Source organism: Sturnira hondurensis, unplaced genomic scaffold (assembly GCF_014824575.4).
Source record: "Sturnira hondurensis isolate 20B ecotype Veracruz unplaced genomic scaffold, ASM1482457v3 Scaffold0008761, whole genome shotgun sequence".
Lineage (NCBI taxonomy): Eukaryota > Metazoa > Chordata > Mammalia > Chiroptera > Phyllostomidae > Sturnira > Sturnira hondurensis.
Genome location: NW_028081392.1, coordinates 4,314,111 through 4,337,930, shown reverse-complemented (window position 1 = coordinate 4,337,930; position 23,820 = coordinate 4,314,111). Strand labels below are relative to the sequence as shown.

General features: G+C 42.8%; 1 protein-coding gene across 9 annotated transcripts in view; it reads right to left on the bottom strand.

Annotated features, from left to right (window-relative positions):
* Window positions 1–12,540, bottom strand: part of KAT6B (lysine acetyltransferase 6B) — a 190,055-nt gene extending 177,515 nt beyond the window's left edge. For 5 of the 9 annotated variants that reach the window (XM_037055970.1, XM_037055974.1, XM_037055975.1 and 2 more), the window contains exons 1-2: window positions 11,051–11,258; window positions 1,252–1,322 (exon numbers count right to left, since the gene is read on the bottom strand). The gene's annotated coding sequence lies outside the window, so the exon portion shown is untranslated. Of the gene's footprint in view, window positions 1–1,251; window positions 1,323–5,283; window positions 5,340–11,050; window positions 11,259–12,156; window positions 12,267–12,470 lie in introns of those variants that run through there. The other 4 variants (XM_037055972.1, XM_037055973.1, XM_037055971.1 and 1 more) reach the window with 4 other exon arrangements.
* Between the last annotated feature and the right edge of the window lie 11,280 nt (window positions 12,541–23,820).

Genomic DNA, 23,820 nt, shown 5'->3' with positions numbered 1-23,820 from the left:
CGGCCCAACCTTCACTTATCCAGTAAGATCCCTTGTTTAGTATCTCCAACAGACAGGCCATGAAGTCTCAAAATACTTCCACTGACTGAGAATTTGTCACTTTTTCAGGTAGCTCACTCCACTACTGGACAGCTCAAATTGTAATATATTTCTTATTCAAAGAAGCCATAATCTGCCTCCCTCTAATTTCTACCCAGTAATCCTAGTTCCTATAGAACAATCTCAAGAATTCTTATTATTCTTTAATATGACAGGCCTTCAAATATTAGAATACAGGTATCTTCTGAAAACCACTACAATCGCAACCCATCCTACCTCCAGCCGCACTTTAGACCATGCACATCCCAGTTCCTTACCACTTACTTCGACACACCACATGGCTTCCGAACACCTCTTTCTTTACTGCTACTAGTGGCTCATGCCCATCTTTAAATCTGGCAGCCCGGGCATTATCCAACTATAAATACAATCCAAGGTTCCAGGGACTTTCTTAACAGGCCTGCCATACAACTGGCCACGCGGAGCATGCGGTCCAGCTAAAAACCCTAAATCTGCTTTCAAAAATGCTGTCGAGCTGAGACTTTCCATTCCTTTCCTTTTGCAAATTTAAATGCTGAGACTTAAATTTTATTGCAGTTCAAGTTCATTTTGTCAGTTTGAATCTATCTTCCAAGGTTGTTAAAGATTGTTTTGTTTGATTCTGTCATCTGTGTCTATCTGCAAATACAATAAGCATGTCCCTCTGTGCCATGATATAAATCATAGACTTAGAACATGGTATGTCTAGGAATGAAATCACAGTGTAACCATTTTCACAGAAAAACACCAGAATCATTCTGTACTAGAAAGCTTAGAACAGGAAGCTGATCTTTCCAAAGTAAAATGGTTTGGGGCAAAATTTCATCAGAAGACATTATACTGTGTCCCAGTAATTATTTTTATCTTTCGTCATTAATTCAGTATGAATCAACTACAATAATTTGTACAAAAATACAAATGGAGGAAGCAGGAAGAGAGATCACAGAAAAGTATTCAATACTGCAAAGTTGCTTTCAGGCATCGTGGTTGCAAAAGCAAATGAACACACATTGAAACAAAACACGGAGCATAGCTAACAAATACCTAGACTACACCTTCATGACAAGCTGTTACCACAATCCTTACCCACAATCAAAAGAATCATTCATATCCATTACCAAAACATTTCAGTAAGACTGACATTTTATAGAAAAATATAATAAGGGAAAATACCAGAATTGGAACTCCTAATGATTTAATAGTCCATGACAGAAAAAGAAGATTGTCCAGATCTCCAGGAAAATCTGCCAAAAGAAAAAAAAGTAAATGTTAATTTGGGCACAAGGACATCCCTTAAGTTCAGCAACCAACTATGGCTCTCCACAACTCTTCAGTATACTCAGCTACAATGAGTTTATTAGTATTGGGTTGACCAACAGGTCAATTTAGTTTTTTCTGAACAATGGCTCTAGTAGTGCTTAGTTGTCTTTAACTTCATCCAAAACAATTTTGTTAGATTGTATTGTACCAGCTGTCATATCAGCGTGCATTTAAAAAAAAAACTTATCAAAATTAGTGAATTTTTGTGCAACCATTTTACTACTGAAGATGGAAGAAAACACACAACATTTTCAGCACATTATACTTTATTGCTTCAAGTAAGGTAAAAATGCAATTGAAATGCAAAATAAAAGACTTGTGCAGTGTATGGAGAAGGTGCTGTGACTGATCAAATGTGTTGAAAGTGGTTTGCAAAGTCTCTTGGTATTACTGACATTTCAGTCAAATAATCCTTTGCTGGGGGCTGTCTTATGCATTGGAAGATGCTTAGCAACACCCCTGGCCTCTACCCATTAGAAGCCAATAGCAGGAGATAGCCTACACACTCAAAATACCCAAATCAATGAAGTTACTGGTGAGAATGAAAGATAAGTCTTTTATTTCATAGAAAAAACTAAACAAACTTTTTGGCCCGATACACTACCTTTGGTGATATATTAACTCTTCCAATTACTAAAGCATAATTAAGAACAGGGAATTTGGGAAAGGAAATGAAGCCCCAAAGCAAGTGACTAAAAAGGTAAATTCTGTTCCTAAGGCCAGACCTGCTCTCCAAATATTAGAAATCAGTTTGCGATAGTCTAGGAAAGAATCTCACCAAGGGAAAAAAATATCCTGCTATTACTCAAATAGTCAGGCAGGTATAACATTTTATCTGGAGTGGGGAGGGATGGAGGTGGGGATCAAACATTGTTTAAAAGTCAGTACTAACTTTCCCAGGCAATTTTCACTATTTGTCCCAAAGGTCACCTGGCATCCAGGTACCGACTGACCTACAGCTGAGCCTTAGAAAAGGACACACAAATTTCCATGACAGGACAGTGATCACTTTTACTGTAAAGGCAAACACTGCGAATAAGTTTAAAACAACACCGTGAATAACTGCATGGTTGCTTATACAAAACCAAGCAACCTTAGATTCTCCTTTCCCCTCCCCCAGGCGCAGGCACACACCCCACTCCTCAATTTAATCTCAAAATTAGCTCTCATCTGACACCAACTAACAGAGCTAATTAGGCAGAAGCAGATGTAACTCAGCAGCTCTCTGCTACAAGCAGAATCAGTGTCTTTTAATACACACATAGCTAGTTAAGAGAGGAGCAAAATCAGAAAAGTCTCTTTTCTGAAGCTGTAGCCAATTCTCAACTAAACACATGTATATTATCCACTTGTATACTATCCACCGGAAGTTTTTTAATCTTAGGCTGGTTTGTTTCTGACTCCACTGGCTCCACTGTAAATTGGTGTACCCTAAGAGAAGAGATTGAACACCAATTTAATTTTGGCCTAAGCACTATCTAACTAGAAAGACAAATCTACAGGAAAGAAAATACATAATTCATTCACAAGACAAACAGAAACACTTTTTTTCCTCCTGATTTGGAATCATCCACACGCTTCCCTTTTCAGAGCACTAGGTTCTGTTTCATATGGAGAAAGGATATTCTACCAGTACAACCCTAGAAATCATCATTCTCCTTTCATTTTTCTACGAAAACCTGAAAGTTTACCAAAAGGCTATCAAAAAGGGAGGGAATCATTCCAAATTAATACTGGGGACTCATACTACATCATCAGATGAAATTATTCTATCTTCTGAGGATGTGAGTCATTTTACTTTTAACAACCTAATAATATCAGTAAATTATATGGTTGTATCATACAGCCTTATAATAAAACACTATTTACACCACTCATTAGAAACCACCCTAAACAGATCTAGAGAAACGCTTAGTCCAACACTGAGCTTTTGGGCTTCATTAGTATTATATAAATACCAACACTATTCAGAGATATTCATGTCAGCATAAGAAGAGTCAAAATACCCTGGATCACAAATATTATGTGAAGCTTCCTCCAAGCTTTTACTAAAGCTATGTGTTGTTCAAGCCAATGTCATAACACTCGAGTCATGAGATTATGGATGAGCCAAAAACAGTGGTAGAAAAAATAAAGATTAATAAGAGTCTACTTTTTTGTCATCCCAAGTTGTACTTACTAAAAGTTATTTTTAGCTCTCACTTTTATATGCTCCTGGATTCTTTCATAGCCTATTATGTAACTGAGTGAGGAGTCACAAATCTTAACAGTATCTTCTGAAACAGAACATACACGGCTTAAGGAAAGAGACATTAATTGCTCCTATAACCACCCAGTACAGATTACTGGCAGTTACTCAAAACAGCATCCTCGCCCAACAAATACCTGCTGTCTGACAATATCAAACACCCATACAGTGATACCTGTTAACTTTCAGGTCCTAGATTCATCTATTTTCCCTAAAATTATTGCTTGAGGTCCAGAACACATCAACTGAGAGGTAAGGCTATAAATACTGGTCAAAACAACCAACACATACCCCTGGAGATGTTCTTCTGGAGTGCAGTACCACAGTACCTGCTATGGGGATGAGACACAACTAAGCACTGTCTTATGACTCTCCAAAAAATTAAACATAAAATTAACATATGACCCCACAATTCCAGGTCTAGGTATATAACCCAAAGAAATGAAAACAGGTACCCAAATAGTAAAAGTACACACATTCATGACAGCACTATTCACAACAGCTAAAAAGTCAAAACAACCCAAATGTCCACCAAGAGAAGCAAGGGTCAACAAAATGTGATATATATCCATCCACTGGAATATTATTCGGTCATAAAAAGGAATAATAATATATATCCTTGGATAAGGAGATATATCCAAGGAAAAATGGAATATTACTCAGTCATAATAAAGGAATAATACATGCTATAATGTGGATGAACCTCAAAAACACATCATGAAAGAAGCCGGACGCAAAAGGTTATGTACCATTTTTTAAAATATTTTCTTTATTTATCTTTAGAAAGGAAGGGAAGGACAGAGGGAGAGAAATATCAATGAATGGTTGCCTCTCATCCGTCGCCTGCTGGGAAGTGGCCTGCAACCCAGGCATGTGCCTTGACTGGGAATCAAACCGCGATCGCGTGGTTCTCAGGACCGCGCTCAATACACTGAGCTACACCAGCCAGGGCAAAAGGTTATGTACCATTTAATTCTACTTATATGATGCACCCAGAAGAGATACATCCATAAATAGAACATGGATTAGTGGAGCCTGTGGGAGAGGGGGAAGTGTTTATCTTGGATTGATGAAAATGTTTTGGAACTAAATAGAGGTGGTGGTCACAAAACACTGTGAATATACTAAATGTCACTGAATTGTTCACTTTGAAGTGGTTAGTTTTATGTTATATGAATTTTGCCTCAAAAAGTTACTTCTCAAAAAGCAATAAATTCTAATACCAACTATTTTCGTACAAGTATTGTGGACCAGTTACTTTCCATATATTATCAATAAACCTTAAAATAACCCTGTAGGGTAGCATTGTTTTGCAAAAGAATTAAAATAAGCCTGTGGGGTAGCATTGTTTTGCAAAAGAAAAACGGACACCAGACACTACTGAAGGATTGTGATTCAGATGTTAAAACCTATACTCTTCCTCTCTCTCCACTGGTTTTAAAACTGGGACCCCAGGATCTCCTGTGAGAATGTGCGGGTGTGGGTTAACACGAGGGCCACCACCCACCACCCCTGCACCAAACAAAGCACCTCCGCCTTACCTGTTCTATCTACAGCTTCTCCATAAAATTTATTTTAAAGAAAAGTTTCCTTCTGATTACAGAAGGAAAAAAGTCTGGAAAAAACTGTGACCCTACCTTGCCAGTGTGGATGAGGAGAGCACCCCTTGGACAGATAGGACTTAAACTGGACCCTGAAAGACAAAGCAGAACTTGGATCACTGCCTGGTCTCTTCACCCACATTCAAATCCTTCATGGACCAACGCAGACACCACCTTCTTCAAAGCCCTCGTGTTCTTTAATAGGAAGCTTTTAGCTTTCTCAATATTTTGGCATTTATTTCCTGCTTTGTAGTATGCTTATTTGTGTACTGACCTCATCGCCCTTACTAGACTAAATAAAATTCTTTTAAAAAGGATTGTTTGATTCATCTTTCTATGTCCCAAGATCTCCCAGGACCACAACTTGAACGTAAGAAGGGTTCATTTCCTACTTGTTAAATGAATGAATCAGTGAATGAATGAAGGGAATCTAGAAAGCACAGAAGCTGAGAATGAGCTGTCAGACAGAGGGACACTAAGTCTTATGTGCATGCCTAGCAAGGGTATGTGTTACAGGTGAGTAAGAAACAAAGTTGGCTGTGACAAAAGCTAGGCTGAGACTTGTGAACACAATGGATGAAGTGATAAAAAGCCACTGCGGGAGCAGTGACACAGTAGGACATGATGGAGTTACAAGAGTGCACCTGCACGCACATTGCACACACTGCTGAACGTTTGAATCACTCTGGGTCCAGGACGCACCCAGCATAGGCTAGAGGAAAGGATAACCGAAGGAACAAACAAAAGCAACCAGTTATTTCATCTCTTCAAACATCAAACTGGTTCAACTTGTAAGTCTAACTCAGCAGCAAGCCCAGAATAAGCACTCAACAAATGTTAGCTAGATTGAATTCTTAATTCCCTATCTTTTTAGAATAATGCTAAATTCTTTCTCACTACTCATTAACAGAGTTTTTTAATTCATAAGCTAATAATGTTTTCCAAGGATTTCCAAAAGGCTAAATCACCATGAAAATTATCATTTCAACTAATACATATCATATTAATTGGAAGTTTAATTTTTCATGTCATGCTTTCCTAGTTGACAATATCCTTGTTATGTCATTAAACTATAATTGTGTAAATCTGCTTCAACAAACAATAACTGAACCATCAATAAACTATTATGGCTTCTATAATCCCTAGCAAAGATTAGTTTCAATATCATCATCATAAATTAGTACAGACATGTGCCAAATCTCCTGGTGAAGGCCATGAATTAGGTCTGCATAGTCACCCCTGCATTTAAGTGCTCAATAGGTTGTCTCTAAAGTTTAATCACACTGTTAGGAACCTCACAGGAAATCTGATCCCTGGTAAAACAGAGGATTTTAGAAGCAAGATGAAAAGTCATTTGAAGTCATCAGGCCTTTGGAGCCAGGATACACTGATTAGTAATGATGATATTATAACTAAGCACTTTCACTTAAATAATCAACTAAATTTACAGTGTCTTTTTTTCCTTTGGCCTTTAAAAAATTCCCGTTCAACCCTAGATTTCTTCTTCATCACCAATTAGCTTCAGCTGGGTTTTAGTGACAAGGACTGAGAACACTATATTAAGAAAAAAATCTAACATCCAAATTTGTGAAAGATTATCTTAGAAACACAGATTATTTAACTTTATCACAGACGTCTTCAAACAGGATAACCAGTACAGCTTGGAAACAAAATAGAGTTCCCTTTGAGACTCTCAAAAAATTATAGATCTATTTTTTAAATGGACACATGTACATCTAGACATTTGCAGACAATTTCAAGGGCTTTCAGAAACTGTCTTGCCCATCCAAGAGGATCCCTTGAGGTCCACTGTCTACACTAACTGTGCCCATTTTAAATTTACTTTTTTTAAACACAAGTCAGTAATTTTATCCAATTTTACAATACATAATTATTTCTGTGTGCTTTAATTAGGACATGTTACACTAAAAGTAAAACTATTTTCATCACTTTCGTTCTGTTTTCGTTTTTTAGAGAGAGGAAGGAAAAGAGAGAGAGAGAGAGAAAAAACATCAATTTGTTGTTCTACTTATTTATGCACTCACTGGTTGCTTCTTATATGTGCCCTGACTGGGGGATCAAACCTTGACATATCAGGATGATGGTCTAACCAACTGAGCTACCCAGCCAGGGTCTCATCATTTTGGGGTGTTATCAAATAGGCTTCTGCAATCTTATTCCATAAGGACGTGTGCTATGATGGGAGGTATCCAGAGGGTTCAGGGATTAAGTCCTCACTTTGTTATCTACCTAAACTGTGGGTATCAGACATGTTACTTAAGCAATCTAAGTCTCAGTTTTCCCATCTGTTTTTGCAGAACTGTTTAAGAGGAATACTTGAGATAACAAATATGAAAGAACCAAGGATGGTGACAGACACATAGCAGGAACACAATAAAATGCTAGCTCATAAAAGGAAAAAGGGCAAAAAAGTCAGCTGGAGACCTGTAAAATCTAATCTGGCTGAAGTTGTCTATGTGACCATTTTCTCCTAAGAGACAGGAGAAGTCAGCACGTAGCTCTTAGTTATATTTGTGGAGAAGTAAAAAAAAATCAAAACGGAAAAAAGAAGAAAGTGAGGAAAAACAAAAATAGATTTATAAAGGTGAGGATGGAGTCAAGAAGAGTATATTTTACTCACAATCACACATCTTTTAAGGTCAATAAAGGTTTTAAAAGATAATGCTGCACAGAATATCTCTACTTGACCTGAGGGTAGGAAAAGTCTTAAAACAAGACACAAAAAGCACTAACCATAAAGAAAAGACCAATAAATTTGACTCCATTAAAATTAAGAACTCCGGTTCATTTAAAGACACTGTAAAGAGAGTGAAAAGGCGAACTACAGAATGGAAGAAGGCATTTTGCAACATACACCCATGACAAAGGATTAGCTTCCAGAGTAAATAATGAATTTCTAAATAGCAATAAAAGACACACGGCCTGATTTTTAAAAAATAGACAGACTTGAACAGGAACTTTACAAATGAAGAAATTCAAATAGCCAACAAATACATGAAAAGCTGCTCCACTTGATAATTAATCAGACAGATACAAAGTTTACCAGATCGGCTAATTTGAAAAGCGAACAAGACAGAGTTGGAGAGGACAAGAGGCAATGTGAACTCTCATATATTATTGGAGGGAATATAACCTGATACAACACTTCAGAAAAGTTTTACTGGTACCTAGTAAAACTGAAAACATGCATAACCTTGTGACTAGGGAGACCATACAACGCAGCATTCAAATCTAGATATTTTTGAGAATTGATGTTATATTAGCGGTTACATTAGGACAACAGGCTTAAGCCATGATAAATGGTCCCCCTACCTATGAACCAACAATTTCAACTCCTAGGTGTATAACTTAGAAAAACACGTACACATGTGCACCAGATGACCAGTATGGGAACGCTCATAGCTGCTTTGTTCACAATTTCCCCAAACCAGGAAAAACTCAAACATCTAGCAACAGTGGAATGGATAATACAAAAGTTGTACAGGACTGCGAGAGTCCTATAAAAAGATGCTTGAAGGTGCTTTGGAAATGCAAATTCAAGCATTATAAGGAAGAAATTTCCCTTCATCACATTTCTCCCATCATGTACCATTTACTATTCTGCAAGCAAATTAATCACCTCTACAGCTCACACATTCCTACTTTCATAAAACAATTTCCTTTTTTCTCACTTTATACTAATACAGGCATCTGTATACAGGAAAACTGAAGGTATTTTGCAAAGAACTATCTAAAAGACTGAAAAGTCATCTGTTAGGAATCCTGGCATTTAACAAAACCAGGTTAGTTAAATCTCCTTCTAACCAGTATAAGAAAGACCATGAAAGTTTCTGAAGTACATTAAAATTATTTATCAAACTTTCTCAACCATCTTCCAATACTCACTGTATTTTGCTTTCCTTCACGTTATGCCTCACATCTGACAGTTTCCACCTTATCTTCACAAACAGCGTGAGAGAAACATTTGGTATAACGGCAATGACACAATATCCACTCTACTCTGAGGCTTAGGTATGGCTGGTAAGCAAACTTCTACTGACCAGCCAGTCATTCCCCTAAGTTCCTCTTTGAATGTTAAAAACCTTCCTGTCTCTATCTTTTCTTTTCTTTTTAACCATCCCTTCAGCACCCCCAGCTTTCAACCCTAAGCAGAAGTTCACAGGTAAGAAGCATAACCTTTAGTGAAATATGTAATGTTAATCTTTCCTTCTTAAAAACATATAAAGACTGTCCTAATTCATTTTGATACATGTGTGAAGAACTTATCAGTAGCAAAAGAATGGGCTGTTTTATCTCAGAGCTATCCCAGAAAATCTAGGGTACACAAATAAGACAGAAAGAGTCCACTTTACTTATAGTCACACCAAAAACAAACCAACAACACACACAAACACACATACACATTTTTTGAGTGCCACAGAACTAACTCTATCCCACCATTACTAATTCCTACATGCTATTTCCACCTCCTATCCATAATGAAAGAGTCTTCATATACTCTTTACCTTGAATTTCCTGGTACCTCCACCCCAAACATACCTGGTTCATTGGCTTCTTTAGCATATCCCAAAACCCACTCCCAACTGCCCGGTTTAAACTCCACCAGGGATTTGTAGCCCCTCCTCTGCCTTTACCCACAGTCTCCCAGCACTCCTTGCACTCTGCTATACCAAAGTCTTCCTGAGACAGACACCCTGCTCCTCTTCTCCTGCCCTACCTTCAAGACTCCAGCTCAGGTTTCACCCAAGAAATCCAGCCTATCGAACAACCCCGTCTCCCAAACTAACACCTTTCTTTGCCCCATCCTCACTCCTGATGCAGTCCCCCAAATTACATTCACCCAGACCTACTGCCCAACCTCACTCGTCTTTCTTCACACTTCTGCCTGTTCTCACCCTCCTGAATCCCCCATCCCCATGAGATTTTCTGCCAAAAGTATATTTTACAAGTTTTAAGTAGCCCCCCTTCACATTTATGTCAGCTCTGCTGTCATACCATCTTTCTGAGATTCTCCCAAGCATATCCATACCACCCTGCCATGTTTTTTTTAATGCTTCATATACCCCAAAGCTAGTAAACTTTTCTATTCCAACATGCCAATTCATTCCGACACCTGCCCACCACAGCAACTGTACCGGCTCTTTACATTCCCTCAATACTTCTCCCAATCCAGTGTCTATTTTGCGTTGCTTTCTCAACTCTACTCATCCACCACACCCAAACCCACTTTTGCTTTGGCCTCAGATGGCTGCAATCTCACCCTTCCGCATCATTTCACCTGCCCTCACATAATAGCCCTCGGTCTCCCTTCCACACCTCCCACACTGCATTTCTCCATACTCTCCCTTCTGCACCTGCTTGCACACCTCCACTTTCCCCTCCCAACCACTCCCTCACCAGTCCTTCCCAAGCACTAGGCACCCGCACCCCTCCCCACCGCCCCCGCGGTTCCTACCAAGTCACTCCCACTCAGAAAACCCCTCCAAGCCCCCGCCTACGGACCACCCAAGGCCCACCCCCATTCGATATTACCACGCCCACTCCAGGCTAGAGCCCCGCCCCTTGCCCGGGAGGCCCTGCTGAGGGGCGGGGACTGTTCTCCCTCCCCTTTCCCCCGCCCCCTACCGTCACGCTCAGGGGCAGCCTGACCCCAAGCGGCCCCGCGGTGACCCTCGCGCACAGGCCTGTGGGAGGGGCATAAGAAGTACCCTTCTTCCCCCTCCTTCCGGCCCCCTCCCGCTCAGTCTCCACCCCCTGGGAACACACGGAGTGGGTGACAGACCTGGCTGCACGCCACCGCCACCGCGCCTGCCGGGGCTGCTGTCGCTGCCTGAGAAAGAAGCCGCGGCTGCCGCCTGGAGGAGGTGCCGTCGCCTCCGCCACCGCTGCCGCCGCCGCCAGGGGTAGGAGCTAAGCCGCCGCCATTTTGTGTCCCCCTGTTGTTGTCGTTGACATGAATCCGACATGACACTGATTACAGCCCAATGGAGTCTCATTAAACCCGGGCCGTGGCCCCACCCCTGCGCTGTTCTATTGGACAAGGTTGCCGACACTTAGGGCCACTCGTTGGCCTACAGGTCTGTCCGTCACCCACGCACTAGCCATTCTGCAGCCCATTGGGGCAGGTTCCTGCCAGTCATCTCGCCTCCGCACAGACCCACCCTTCGACCCAGCATCCCCACCTCCGGCACCACCCCGGGGGAGGGTTCACAACCAGTACCAATCCACGGACCTCTGGGCCCGCCTCTTCTGGGCACGTATTGGCCCAGCCTTTTTTCTCTCCCAGACACCACGCCACCTCTACTTCCACTTACCCGCCCCCTCTGCCTCTAGAAACAGATTGGGTCTACTCGCAGGAAAGGCACTTAGCCTTATTGGCTGCAAGACAACGCCAATCAGAGGGCCTTTTCCCTCTCCCCTCCCCCACTCAACCCCAAACCCCCTACCCCGCAGCTAAAGTTTGTGTGAGAGCTGATCGCTGGCGGCGGCCGCAGGATTTAGGGGTGGGCGCGGGCGGGCGCGCGCGGGCGGGCACGCGAAGTTAAAATTCGAGGTTCTCAATCGTCAGCTCCTGTGGTGGAGCGCGCGGACGGGCGCGCCGCCCGGAGCGTTCCATCCCGCCCCCTCCTCCACCCTACCCCGTCCCGTCCCGGGCGACTAGTCGCCCGCCCCCTGGCTCGCATCCTTACCCCCCACACACCCTCTAACCTGCAAGCCCCAGGCTGAATGCAGGCAGAGCGATGTCGCTGCAGCCTCCTTACCATCCCATGCCGAGGGGGAGCAAGCACCTACCCGCCGGGCGTGCACCCCCCGGCTCCACACTCGCCCGTGTCTGCAAGCACGTGCACCGTTCGCCGCTGCCTCCAGCCACCCTGGTCCCCGGCTAACCTCGCCTGCAGCCCGGCCAATCGTTTGCTGCCCTTTGTTGCTGCAGCCTGGGTCTCCCCGCTGCCTTCCTCAGCCTCCGCCTCGTCCTTTGCCAGCCGCCCGGGTCCGCAGCGCCGCGCTCCCCCCGCCCGGGACCCACCGCCGCCGCCTCCTTCTCCTCCTCCGCCTCCTCCTCCTCGTCTCCGGGCTGCAGCGCACAGAGCCCGAGGCAGCGCCGCCCAGCCCCGCTCCCCCCGCGCCGCCAGCTAGCCCGCCCGGCCCGGCCGGGGGCGCAGCCTGGACCCCGCCCGCCCCAGTCCCCGCCCCAGGGGTACCTGCCTCCGCCCTGGGGGGCTCCTCTCACCGCCCTCGGGGGAGGGCGGGGATGCCGGTGTCCGCGAGAGGATGGGAACGCCTGGGCCGTTTGGGGCGGGGAGTGTGCTCGCCAGGGCTGGGACTGTGAGGTGCGGTCCTCGCCAGTGCGCCCCCCTCCCGCTGTTGTGGGCCCCAAACTTCTTCCTCCGACTGGGCCTTGCGCCCTCGGACGATCGCGGCAGTTTTGGGGTGGGGGATGTCTCAGAAGCTGTCTCTACCCTGATCTGGAGGAAGAGGGAGCAGTGACATTCAGCGACTGCGGACAGGGCATGGCAGCGGCATCCTTGGGTGGGAGTGGGGATGTCAGACGTGGACTGGAGGGGGAAGCTGCCCCTCAAGATGCTCTCTCCTGGCCTGTGAGGAGCAAGAGAGCTCTGAGCTGCGTTCTAAGTGCTTCCTAGGGTGATGCAGCAGGATGGCAGAGGTGCAGGGGGAGTCGGGGGAAGATCGTTGGGGGGCCCTTCCCCCCTCTCCTGTAGCCAGCACTCGAAGCAAGGCTGATGGCGAAGGTCGGTTTTCCAGGCTTCCCCTGGGCCCCCCGAGTTCCTGAGGCCCACATGGGGGAGGCTGGGGGCTCCTCTTGCCTCCCAGGCAAGGCCACTGTGACGCTGCCCACATGCCTCCCAGTGCCCTCCACACTCTGAACAGTTCTTCCCCGGAGATGGGTGGGATGATGTCAGGGACTTAAGAAAATAAGAAAAGTAGACTTGAGGAATGGCTCCTACAGAGTTTGAGTACGAAGTTTCCCTTCCCAGGCGCCATTTCTTTGAGAGAGAAAAACTATGGCTTTGTAAATGAACCAAGTTTCAGGCATGGTGGCCTGGGTGGAAAACCACCTGTTGACTGAAGTCTGTCCCTGGAGTCAGGGAGCTCTTGGGCCTTGGCAAGGTGATACAAGGTGCCAGGGAGAGGAGGCCCCAGGCTTCCTGCCCGGTTGGCATTCTGGCCATCCTGATGCCAGTGACACTGCAGCCACAGCATCTTCAACTTCCCATTAGAAACCACTGTACAAACTAGGTAAGTACTTTGTTAGAGCAATTTATCTCAAACAAAACAAGCAGCACGGCCTCGTCCTCAAACGCAGAGCACAGTACATACTACTTCTTAAAGATGGTCTGCTCCTTTGAGGTGTGAGCTGCCCCTACTTATATGCTTCTTGGCAGCAAGGTGAGAAAGGAGCTATAACAAAGGGCAGAGAGTTGGATGAAAGGATAGAAAAAGGGAGAGGGAGAGCAGAAGACTTGTAATTTTACACTGAAAACTGTCACCGGTTCCATTATAAACCCCCTTTTATAGGTGTTTTATTACTTGGTTGTTAGTTTTTAAAACACAAACCTCTTTAGATTAAATCTTGGCATTCACAGGTTCAGTTCAGGGAAGCAAAACACTGGGGAAAGATCCCCCACCCGCAATGGGCTTGGCTACTTTTGAGTGACATTACTGATCAAACAAACAAACAAGCAGTAGGTTGGGTTTCCTCAGAGTCTCTCTGTTTCTTTTGTTTATTATCTCCAGTAGCTGGCTTAAGGTGAATTTTTACAAGCCATTAGTTCATAATTCCGTCTAGTTCATTTAGATATTTCAAAGAGAAGGACATTTATAAGGTGTGCTTTTTTTTATAATGCAGGTGCTGGAATTTTTATTTTCCAAGAAGTTACTAAGTAAACTTAAGAATCCTGGCAGACACTTTAGCCTTTATGTTCTTTTTTTCCCTCCCTATGGTTTTCCCAGATGCACTTTATTTTTTGACTTAGGGTTGAGTCCCCCAGACTGCATTTTTATCTCAAGCAATAAAAGTAAACCATGCCTTAATTAAAAACAAGTTTCAAAACCCCAAATCTGTACACTCAAACTAAAGTATGCTAAAGAAGCAACTAAAGACAATAAAACCAAAAAGTCCACATTTAAGATGTCTTCAGCCAATGAATTGTGGGAGATTTATGAACATCTAACACTCATTATCACTAATGAGTTAGCCACATGGATTTCCAGTGCATCAAGAAGTGAAGAGACACCTTAGAGAGAAATGGGACTTGTTTGCCTGACCTTGTGCTCCTGTAACCTCAGGACCTAGGAATCACAGAACAGGGAAGTATTTTTATCTAATATCTTGACATGTCTTCTGAGGTTCTTTTCTTAATAAACAAAGTTCTCTAACAGGGCATGGCAAAGAAAGGGAATGTGTTGCTTTCCCATTGATACTCCCTTCTAAGGTTACTTATCCTTTGAGAAACCCTGTCTCTTCAGATAAGTGGGACTGGAAAGGACAGCAGAGACACAGCCAGAGATACTTAATGCTCACTCCTAAACCTCTCTTATCTGTGGTATCTCAAGTCCTCTGCTGAGCCAAACAGCTCAATTAAGAAGTTAACCTAGAAATAACTTGAATTGAAAACCAAGCATTGTGCAAAATTTGCATGCGGTCTGTGCTGAAGGATTATGAATTCAGGGGGCTCGTCTGACCAGTCGTCCTCTTTCCGCCAGACATCTACCAATGTCCACCATTGCCCATAACTACTGAAAACTAGTTATACTGCTTGGTTCACAGATCGATGGTGTCAGAAAGATCTGGGAATGAGTGCTTAAAACAGTTTCTTTGGCCTAACCCCAGAGATTCTGATTCAGTAGGTCTGGAGTAGGGCTCCCAAATCTACATTTTTAGCCCATGACTTTACTTGAAACTTATTGTCACTGAATTTGAGAAGAACTGGCATTGGCTGAATCTTCTTCTCCCCCAACTGCAAAGGAATGTTTCTTCTGTGAATGTTTTAGCAAGAAGGTTATAGTCCCTAGTACTGGGACTATTCCATGCATCTATTCGTCCTTAGTCCTGAGTAAGGATAAAAAAAAAATGCAGAGGAGCCCTGGCCAGCTGGCTCAGCTGGATGGAGTGTTGCCCCACGCACCAAAAAGTTGCAGGTTTGCTTCCCAGTCAGGACACTGCCTAGGTTGTGGTTTCCATCCCAGGTTGGGGCACATAGGGGAGGCAACCAATCAGTGTTTCTCTGTCACATCAATTTTTCTCTCTCAAATCAGTAAACATGTCCTCAGGTGAATTTTTTTTTAAAAAATGCAGAGGAGCTGAAGGAAATCTGGAGGGTTTAATTTTGGCAGTCTTCACTTGATCCAAAGCAAGTCAGACAAACAACCTGATAAGAGGTAGCACATCCGCAGATGCACTAACAAGTCCTTCTGAAGGAAATTGGATAGGAACTGATTGGATAGGCTTTGTTCAAGCCTCAGCCCATGATGAATTCTATTACATTCAATTAGTTAAAAAATAACATTGGTCTACACCCCCACCTCCTTTCCAACTGCCACATGGAATCCTCTCTCCTCATTGACTGGAAACCATATCCCCACAATATCACAGTGTCTGGTTACATCACTCATCACTCAGAGGGGATGGAAAATGATCAGTAAAGCCACTTGGTTTAGATAGGGTAGTAAGTCCAAGTGATGACTTTGTGTATGACAGTCTGTATTAAATACAGGTAGTCTGCACCTACATCCCACTTGTGCTTTCATGCTGAAAAACCTTTCATATCTTTTAAATGCACACTATTTAGTCTACCTGTAAGGCTGCGCACATCTGTATCCAGCCAACATTTCATCTCTAGCTTTTGCCAGCCCACTACACTCCTCCAGGCCCAGCCCACATTTCCCTCGGCAGCCGTGCCCACCCTTTCTACCTTATCTGATGAAGAACTTCAAGATGGATTCCTCCAAATCTTTGCTTGGCTTCTGCATCCTCTACTACATTTTCCTGGTCTTTGCAGGGAGCCCACAGAATTTGAGCATATCTTTACTCCAGCCCTGGCACTTATTAAGTGCTCTGTTCATATTTGCTGAATTACAGAACAAACAAAAGCACTTACCTTACTGTGTTGTCACATTTTGCCTGTTTTCCTAATTAGTTTTTCTACTGCATAGACCAGCTTGTTCATCTGAGTAACTGCCCTAGTGCCTGGCACATAGAAGCTATTTAATAAAGAAACACCATCCATATCTGGCTGCACATAAGAATCACCAAAGGAACTTTTGAACCAACTTAGCACTTAAGTCCCACCTGAAGCCATTTAAATAAGAATGTCTGGGAGTGGGGCCCATTCATCAGTATTTTTTAAGCACCCTGTGCAGAATAGAGAAGCCATTGATTTATATATATAAGGAGGATGCCTCAGCATCAAGTAAGAAACTCTGAAAAAGAAAGGAAACTAGTGAAAGATAGTAAAATTAGCTAAATGTTGCTGAGCGATCTGAGTTCTCAGAGATCTTTTTGTTTTTGAGACCCGAAGGTGTGGTGGCCTTTCACTAATCATCATAAGAGAATATTAAGAACCAGTTTTTAGCATCAGGCTATCCAAAAAGAAAACTTGGACTGCTCCAATATTTATTTAATGATTCTAGTCACTTGGATTTTCAAATTTGGCAGAAACTAACAGAGTTGTCAATTTTAAGTCTTGAGGATAAAGACATTTTTAAAAAGAACTAACTGCCATTCACTATCTCCATTATTTCAAGAAGAAAGGGCATTTCAACCCTCAAAATAGTAAGAACATACTCTCTGAATGGTAGCCCCTTCCACGCAAGGAAAGTGGGTGACTTTACATCAACATGTACATTTTTTCTTCCTCTTTTTTTGCATTTTAACACAGATGTTGAAACTTTAAATCTGGCTACCTGGTCAGAGTACATTCAGGAACCCCTGGACTATTTTATACTTTCCCAGGAATGAGAAAGTGTAGATCACCTTCATTCTAACTGCTAACAATTTTCTCCAATATCCCTAACCCAAGGTACTCAATTAATCAAACCTGGTTTTCTCTTATTCCATCTTGAACACAGAAAATACATAGCTGAGAGGGTCAGTGGCAAATAAATATGGAACAGAGCCCAAATTAAATGTAGGACACCAGATTTTTTTCATATCTCTGCCACCAACTACTGTGTGTCCTTGGGCTAATCATAGTTGCTCGCTTTAAAATTTGGGTTTTCTATGAGTTAATAAGCACACGTGGGCAGCTATGTCCTCAGAGCTTAGCACAGTGCCTGTTACTATGTAGATGCTCTGTAAGTATTTGTTAAATTAATAGATTAAATCCAGGGAGTTATTTTACATCATCTATAAAGTCTTAGCTAAGCTCCAAATTCTACAACTTATTTCAATGGTAAACTACAAATATCTCTGTGATTCCCCAAAAGTAATTATTCTTGTATATAAAGTAACTAAAGAGCCCTTTCTGGGTAGCTCAGTTGGTTAGAGCATTGTCCTAATGCACCAAGGTTGCACGTTGAATCCCTGGTCAGGGCACATTCAAGAATCAACCAGTAACTTCCCGCCAAGATGGAGGTGTAGGTAGACACACTGTGCCTCCTTGCACAACCAAAAGAAAGACGACAATTTAAAAACAAAAAACAACCAGAACTGACAGAAAATCAAACTGTATAGAAGTCTGACAACCAAGAAATTAAAGAAGACATTCATCCAGACCGGTAGCAGGGGTAGAGATGGGCTGATGGGGAAAGAGGACTTGCAGCAAGGTGGAGGCTGGAGAACCCCGTGAGGCAGCAACTGGCGGTCTGGGCAGTCCCACATTCGCATGCAGATAAACTGGGAGGAACAGCTTTTCGCTCCCCAGTGGGAGCGAAACAGGCCATGCAACCCAGAGTCCGAGCTTGGGGAAATAAAGCCTCAAACCACCAAATGAAAACACCTGGGGGGGGGGGGGGCGGGTTGAGGCAGGAGCGGGAGAAACTCCCACCCTCACAGGCAGTCCCTTGGAGAGACGCACAGGATCCAACAATGGACACAAACCCACCCACCCAGGAATCAGCACCAGAAGGGCCTAATTTGCTTGTGGGTAGCAGGGGAAGTGACTGAAAACCAGCAGAGAACAGAGCAACCACCATTGTTCCCTCTGGGACCCCTCCCCCACATATAGTGTCACAACCCAGCCATGTGGGTTGCCCTGGTGACACATAAAGTTCTGCCCCTTACTATGCAATAAGCGCCCTGAGAAAAAAATATGGCCCAAATGAAAGAATAAACCAAAGCTCCAGAAAAAATACAACTAAGCAACGAAGACGTAGCCAACCTATCAGATGCACAGTTCAAAACACTGGTGATCAGGATGTGCACAGAATTGGTTGAATTTGGTCATGAATTAGATGAAAAAATGAAGGCTATGCTAAGTGAAATAAAGGAAAATGTACAGGGGAACAATAGTGACGGGAAGGAAACTGGGACTCAAATCAATGGTTTGGAGCAGAAAGAAGAAAGAAACATTCAACCAGAACAGAATGAAAAAACATGAATTCAAAAAAATGAGAGGCTGGACTTCCGCCAAGATGGAGGCATAGGTGGAAACACTGTGCCTTCTCCCACAACCAAGTTTGAATACAACAAAGGTTTGGAAAACAAAGACACAGCCAAAGAACAGAAAATTAAATTATACGGAAGTCTGACTGCGACTAACCATTCAACCGGGACGGTAAGAGGGGCAGAGCCAGCAGCGGAGCAGGGTCAGGCAGGAAAGATCCCCAGATCTTGGCCCGTAAGTAGCCCAGACCCAGTCAGGGTGTGGGGCAGACTGACCGTGGTCGCACATTCGAGTACAGTGAGACGGACCACGCAGGCCCCAGGGGGCGAACCCAGTGGTGGAGGACTGAGGGCGGTGGCACACTTGCGTGCAGTGGAACGAAACGCATGGGCCTGGTGATGGTGGTGGCTGCAGCACCTGTGGGGGCCACGGCGGGAGGCGGCAGAGGCGACCGCCATTGCTCCTTTTTGACCCCCCCCCCCCACATACAGCATCACAACCCAGCGACTGAGTTGCCCTGCTCTGGTGAACACCTAGGGCTCCTATCCTGATATGTAACAGGCAAGAACAGCCCAAAAGATGGTGCAAGAAGAACTCGAAGTCCCAGAGCCGGTAACTCTAAGCGACCAAGAGATTGCCAGCCTCTCAGAAGCACAGTTCAACACACTGTTTATCAGGATGCTCACAGAACTGGTTGATTTCAGTCACAAATCAGAGGAACAAATGAAGGCTAAACTAATTGAAATGAAGGGAGATGCACAGGAAACCAATAGTGATGGAAAGGAAACTGGGACTCAAATCAATGCAATGGACCAGAAGGAAGAACGAAACATCCAACCAGAAAGGAATGAAGAAATGAGAATTCAAAAAAATGAGGAGAGGCTCAGGAACCTCCAGGACATCTTTAAACGTTCCAACATCCGGATTATAGGGGTACCAGAAGGGAGAAAGAAACAGCCACGAGTGGAAAACTTATTTGAACAAATAATAAAGGAGAACTTCCCCAGTCTGGCAAAGGAAATAGACTTCCAGGAAATCCAGGAAGCTCAGAGAGTGCCAAAGAAGTTGGACCCAAGAAGGAACACACCAAGGCACATCATAATTACATTAGCCAAGATGAAAATGAAGGAGAGAATCCTAGAAGCAGCAAGAGATAAGGGGACAGTCACCTACAAAGGAGTACCCATCAGACTGTCAGCGGATTTCTCAAAAGAGACCTTCCAGGCAAGAAGGGGCTGGAAAGAAGTATTCCAAGTCATGAAATCCAAAGACCTACAGCCAAGATTGCTTTATTCAGCAAAGTTTTCATTTAGAATGGAAGGACAGATAAAGTGCTTCTCAGATAAGATCAAGTTCAAGGAGTTCATCATCACCAAGCCCTTATTATATGAAATGTTAAAGGGTCTTATCTAAGAAAAAGAAGATAAAAAATATGAACAGTGAGAGGACAGCAAACTCACAGTTATTAACAACCACACCTAAAACAAAAGCAAACTAAGAGAACAGATAGATCAGGATCGGAACCATAGAAATGAAGATCACATGGAGGGTTAGCAACAGGGGAGTGGGAGGAGGAGAAGGGGGGAGAAGGTACAGAGAATAAGTAGCATAGATGGTAGGTAGAAAATAGATAGGGGGGAAGGCAGGAATAGTGTGGGAAATATAGGATCTAAAGAACTTCAGACACGTGGACATAAACTAAAGGGAGGGGAATGGTGGGGGAGGAGGTGTGCAGGGTGGAGGGGAATGGAGGGGGGAAATAGGACAACTGTAATGGCATAATCAATAAAATATAGTTTTAAAAAAGAAAATGTATATTTAAAAATAGAATTAACCAGTGAATGCATAAATAATGGAACAACAAATTGATGTTTCCTTTTCTCTCTCCATTCTTCTCTCTCTCAAAATTAATAAAATTTAAAAAACAATGATAAAGTAGCTAAAGAACTGATGAAAGAGTGATTTAATTATACTTGTCATAGGAAGCATGTATAATAAAGAAAAAGAGAGGAAAAAGGAGAAAAATTAGTTGTAAATCCTGACACTGAAATATACTATTTTGGCATGTATTCTTCAGTCATTTTTTTTTACCTCAGTCGATATTTATATTGTGACTGTAGACTGCGATAAAGTTTTCAGCTAAGGAAACCAGAGTATTAAAAAACAACTTACTAGCCCTGGCTGGGTTGCTAAGTTGGTTGGAGCATCATCGCAATACACCAAGGTTGCAGGTTTGATCCCTAGTCAGGGCACATACACGGAGCAACCAGTGAAGGCATAAATAAGTGGAACAACAATCAATGTTTCTCTCTCTCTCTCTCTCTCTCTCTCTCTCTTCCATCCCCCTTCCTCTATCTCTCTAAAATCAATAAATTTAAAAAAGCTTTGTAAGGAGACACAACTAATAAATAATGAATGGGTAAATCAGCAAGTGGATGTTTCTCTCTTTTTCTCTCTAATATCAATTTAAAAAATAACTTACTGGAACTCACTAGACTATTGAGCCTCCTCTGTAGATTTGTATGTATCATAATCATTCCATTTCTAGAAATTTTTCAATTTTTCAACAGAACTGCAGAAAGAGGGCCTAAATTAACCTTTTGAGCTGTAAGGTGCTTAATGCAGTCAACAGTCCATCATTTAAACTATCACAGCAAGTCTAAAACGACCCAAAGAAGGCTGAGGGGATCAGCCTGGTGAGCGCTCTTACCAGCTCGATCCCTTTTCTGGTATTAGGGACTACAGATGGCATGTGGGAGAGCATGGCTAGCATGATCATGACGACCCAGTCTAGAAACCCTGTCCTTCAGGGCTGGGATTGGGTTGGGTTCATCTTTATATTCCACAAATTGCTGTGTGCGTGGTAGTAATAAATGATGTTGAAAAAGTTTAACAATCTGTTAACTATCTGCTTATCTAAAGCTTATCTTTTAAAATTCATAAAGTAGACTGTAAACTCTTAGCTTAAAGGTTTTTTGTATACTGTCTTATACATCATAGGCATTTATGAATTATGATGAAAGCATGATAAATATATTTCCTAGACAATATAATCCAATCTAAAACTACTTTTCTATGTTTTGTTGTGTTAGGGGAGTGTCTTTAAAGCATTTAACATTTTAGCATTTGACCAACTGATGTCTCTTATTTACTATATACATTTTTTCTAATGTGTATATATGTATATACATCAACTTGGAACCACTCCCATTTATTTTTCTCTTTCTAAGATCAAGAGTACCATGCTTTGAGGACATCCTCTCTCTTCCCATAACTGTTTTAGCTGCCCCTTCTCGAGTTTGTGGCCTATTAACTTGCTCCATCTGCCTCACTTCAATGGCTGATGTTACTTGACATATATACTAGCTGGAACTGAGATCTTCTGTTTTCTTTCTACTGCAATGCCATGCATCAGGTGATAACCTTTAGTAAACAGTCTATAATGGCTCCTAGATTTTGTTTGCTGAGTTATAACTAATGATCTAAAATAACAACTTCTAGTTCTGTTTATTTGGAATCTATAATATCTCAGTTTGTGGCAGGAAGATTGTGTTCACCTCCCCTACATTTCACAGCCTTCCTTTCAATAGAATTATGTGGCTAGTTTCAGCCAATAGATGGTGAGCAAAAGTAGTTTGTATTACTTCTGGCTTAAGGAAGTGAAGAACCAGGGTGGTCATTCTCTATTCCTCTCTTTCTTTTCCAGTGCATCTTAGGAGCCGTATGTCCCAGATGAGGGAATATAGGTTGGCAGGGCCACTGTTCAACTGGCCCCCGAGTGACTGAATGGACCAGACTCCTCCCACCTGGCACTTGCTTTGACATGTAAAGGAGAAATAACTTTTGTTGTGTTAGGCCTAAGAAACATCAAAGTTTCTCTATTCCAGTAGGTAGTAGTGTTGCATAACTTAAATTACTGTATTTCCTAAGTACAGTACTTTACATTTTTTAAATCTCTGTGACTATGTCTTTGAGGTAAAAGCACTTACCTCCCCACTAATTAATCCCTTTCTCCAAGCTCCCTAGGTGACTGCCTACTGGTCATGGCTGTGAGGGATATATCAGATACAACATGTTATGTTGGAACTTTCTCTGTAGTACCTTAATAAAACTATTGATGAGATGGAGTGTGTTAAAAAGTGGACCAGTTTCCCCATGTGAATAAAAGCTGTAAAAGCCCAGGGTAGTCATTTTCAGGTTAGAATCTACTGTCTTTTGTCCTGAAAGGGAAGAAAATCAAGTCAGGATCACCTTAGTGCTTCAGTGTGACTTTGTTGGCTTCCAAATAATTAATTCTCTCACCTCTCATTTTATTGCTACAAGAATATTATATTTTGGAAATAATGGGTGTTTCTTGGAAATATGGCAGCTTCTTAAGAGAAAGAAATTCTGCCCCAGTACATTCAGTGTCCTCTTTGCAGCTTCTTAGCCTTCATTTTGAAACTCTTAAGAAATGACAAATGACCTAGGAGCTGATTTGCAAGGTGACTAGAAGTGCATTTTATTCCTGTCAATTAAAAGAGTAAAGGGACTCATGTTTTGCATGCTGTTGCGTAATTTTGTGGCTCCACTCAAAATCTCCAAGAATAAATAGTGTGGGAACTCAGGATGTGGGAGTGGACTGAGGAAGAATGTTTGCTGAATGCGGCTTTGGAGTGCTTGGTGTAACCACATTATTAATGATAGCTACCCCTTATGTACTACTTACAATGCTAAGTGATTTCCCTTATCTGGCTCATTCTATCCTCACAAAAATCCTTCTAAAGACGGCTATTATCCCCCATTTTACAGACAAGGAAACTGTGGCCCTGAGGTGTTATGCAGATGGCCACAGATCAGAATTTCCACCCAACTTCATCATCATTACACTTTATCTGCCCCTCAGTGGAATCTGAACTCAAAGCCCAGGCCTTAAGCCACTGCTGCCTGAGGGTGGACCTGAGTGGATTTTAGGAGTCCAGGAAGTCATTGAGTGACCTGCCGTTTT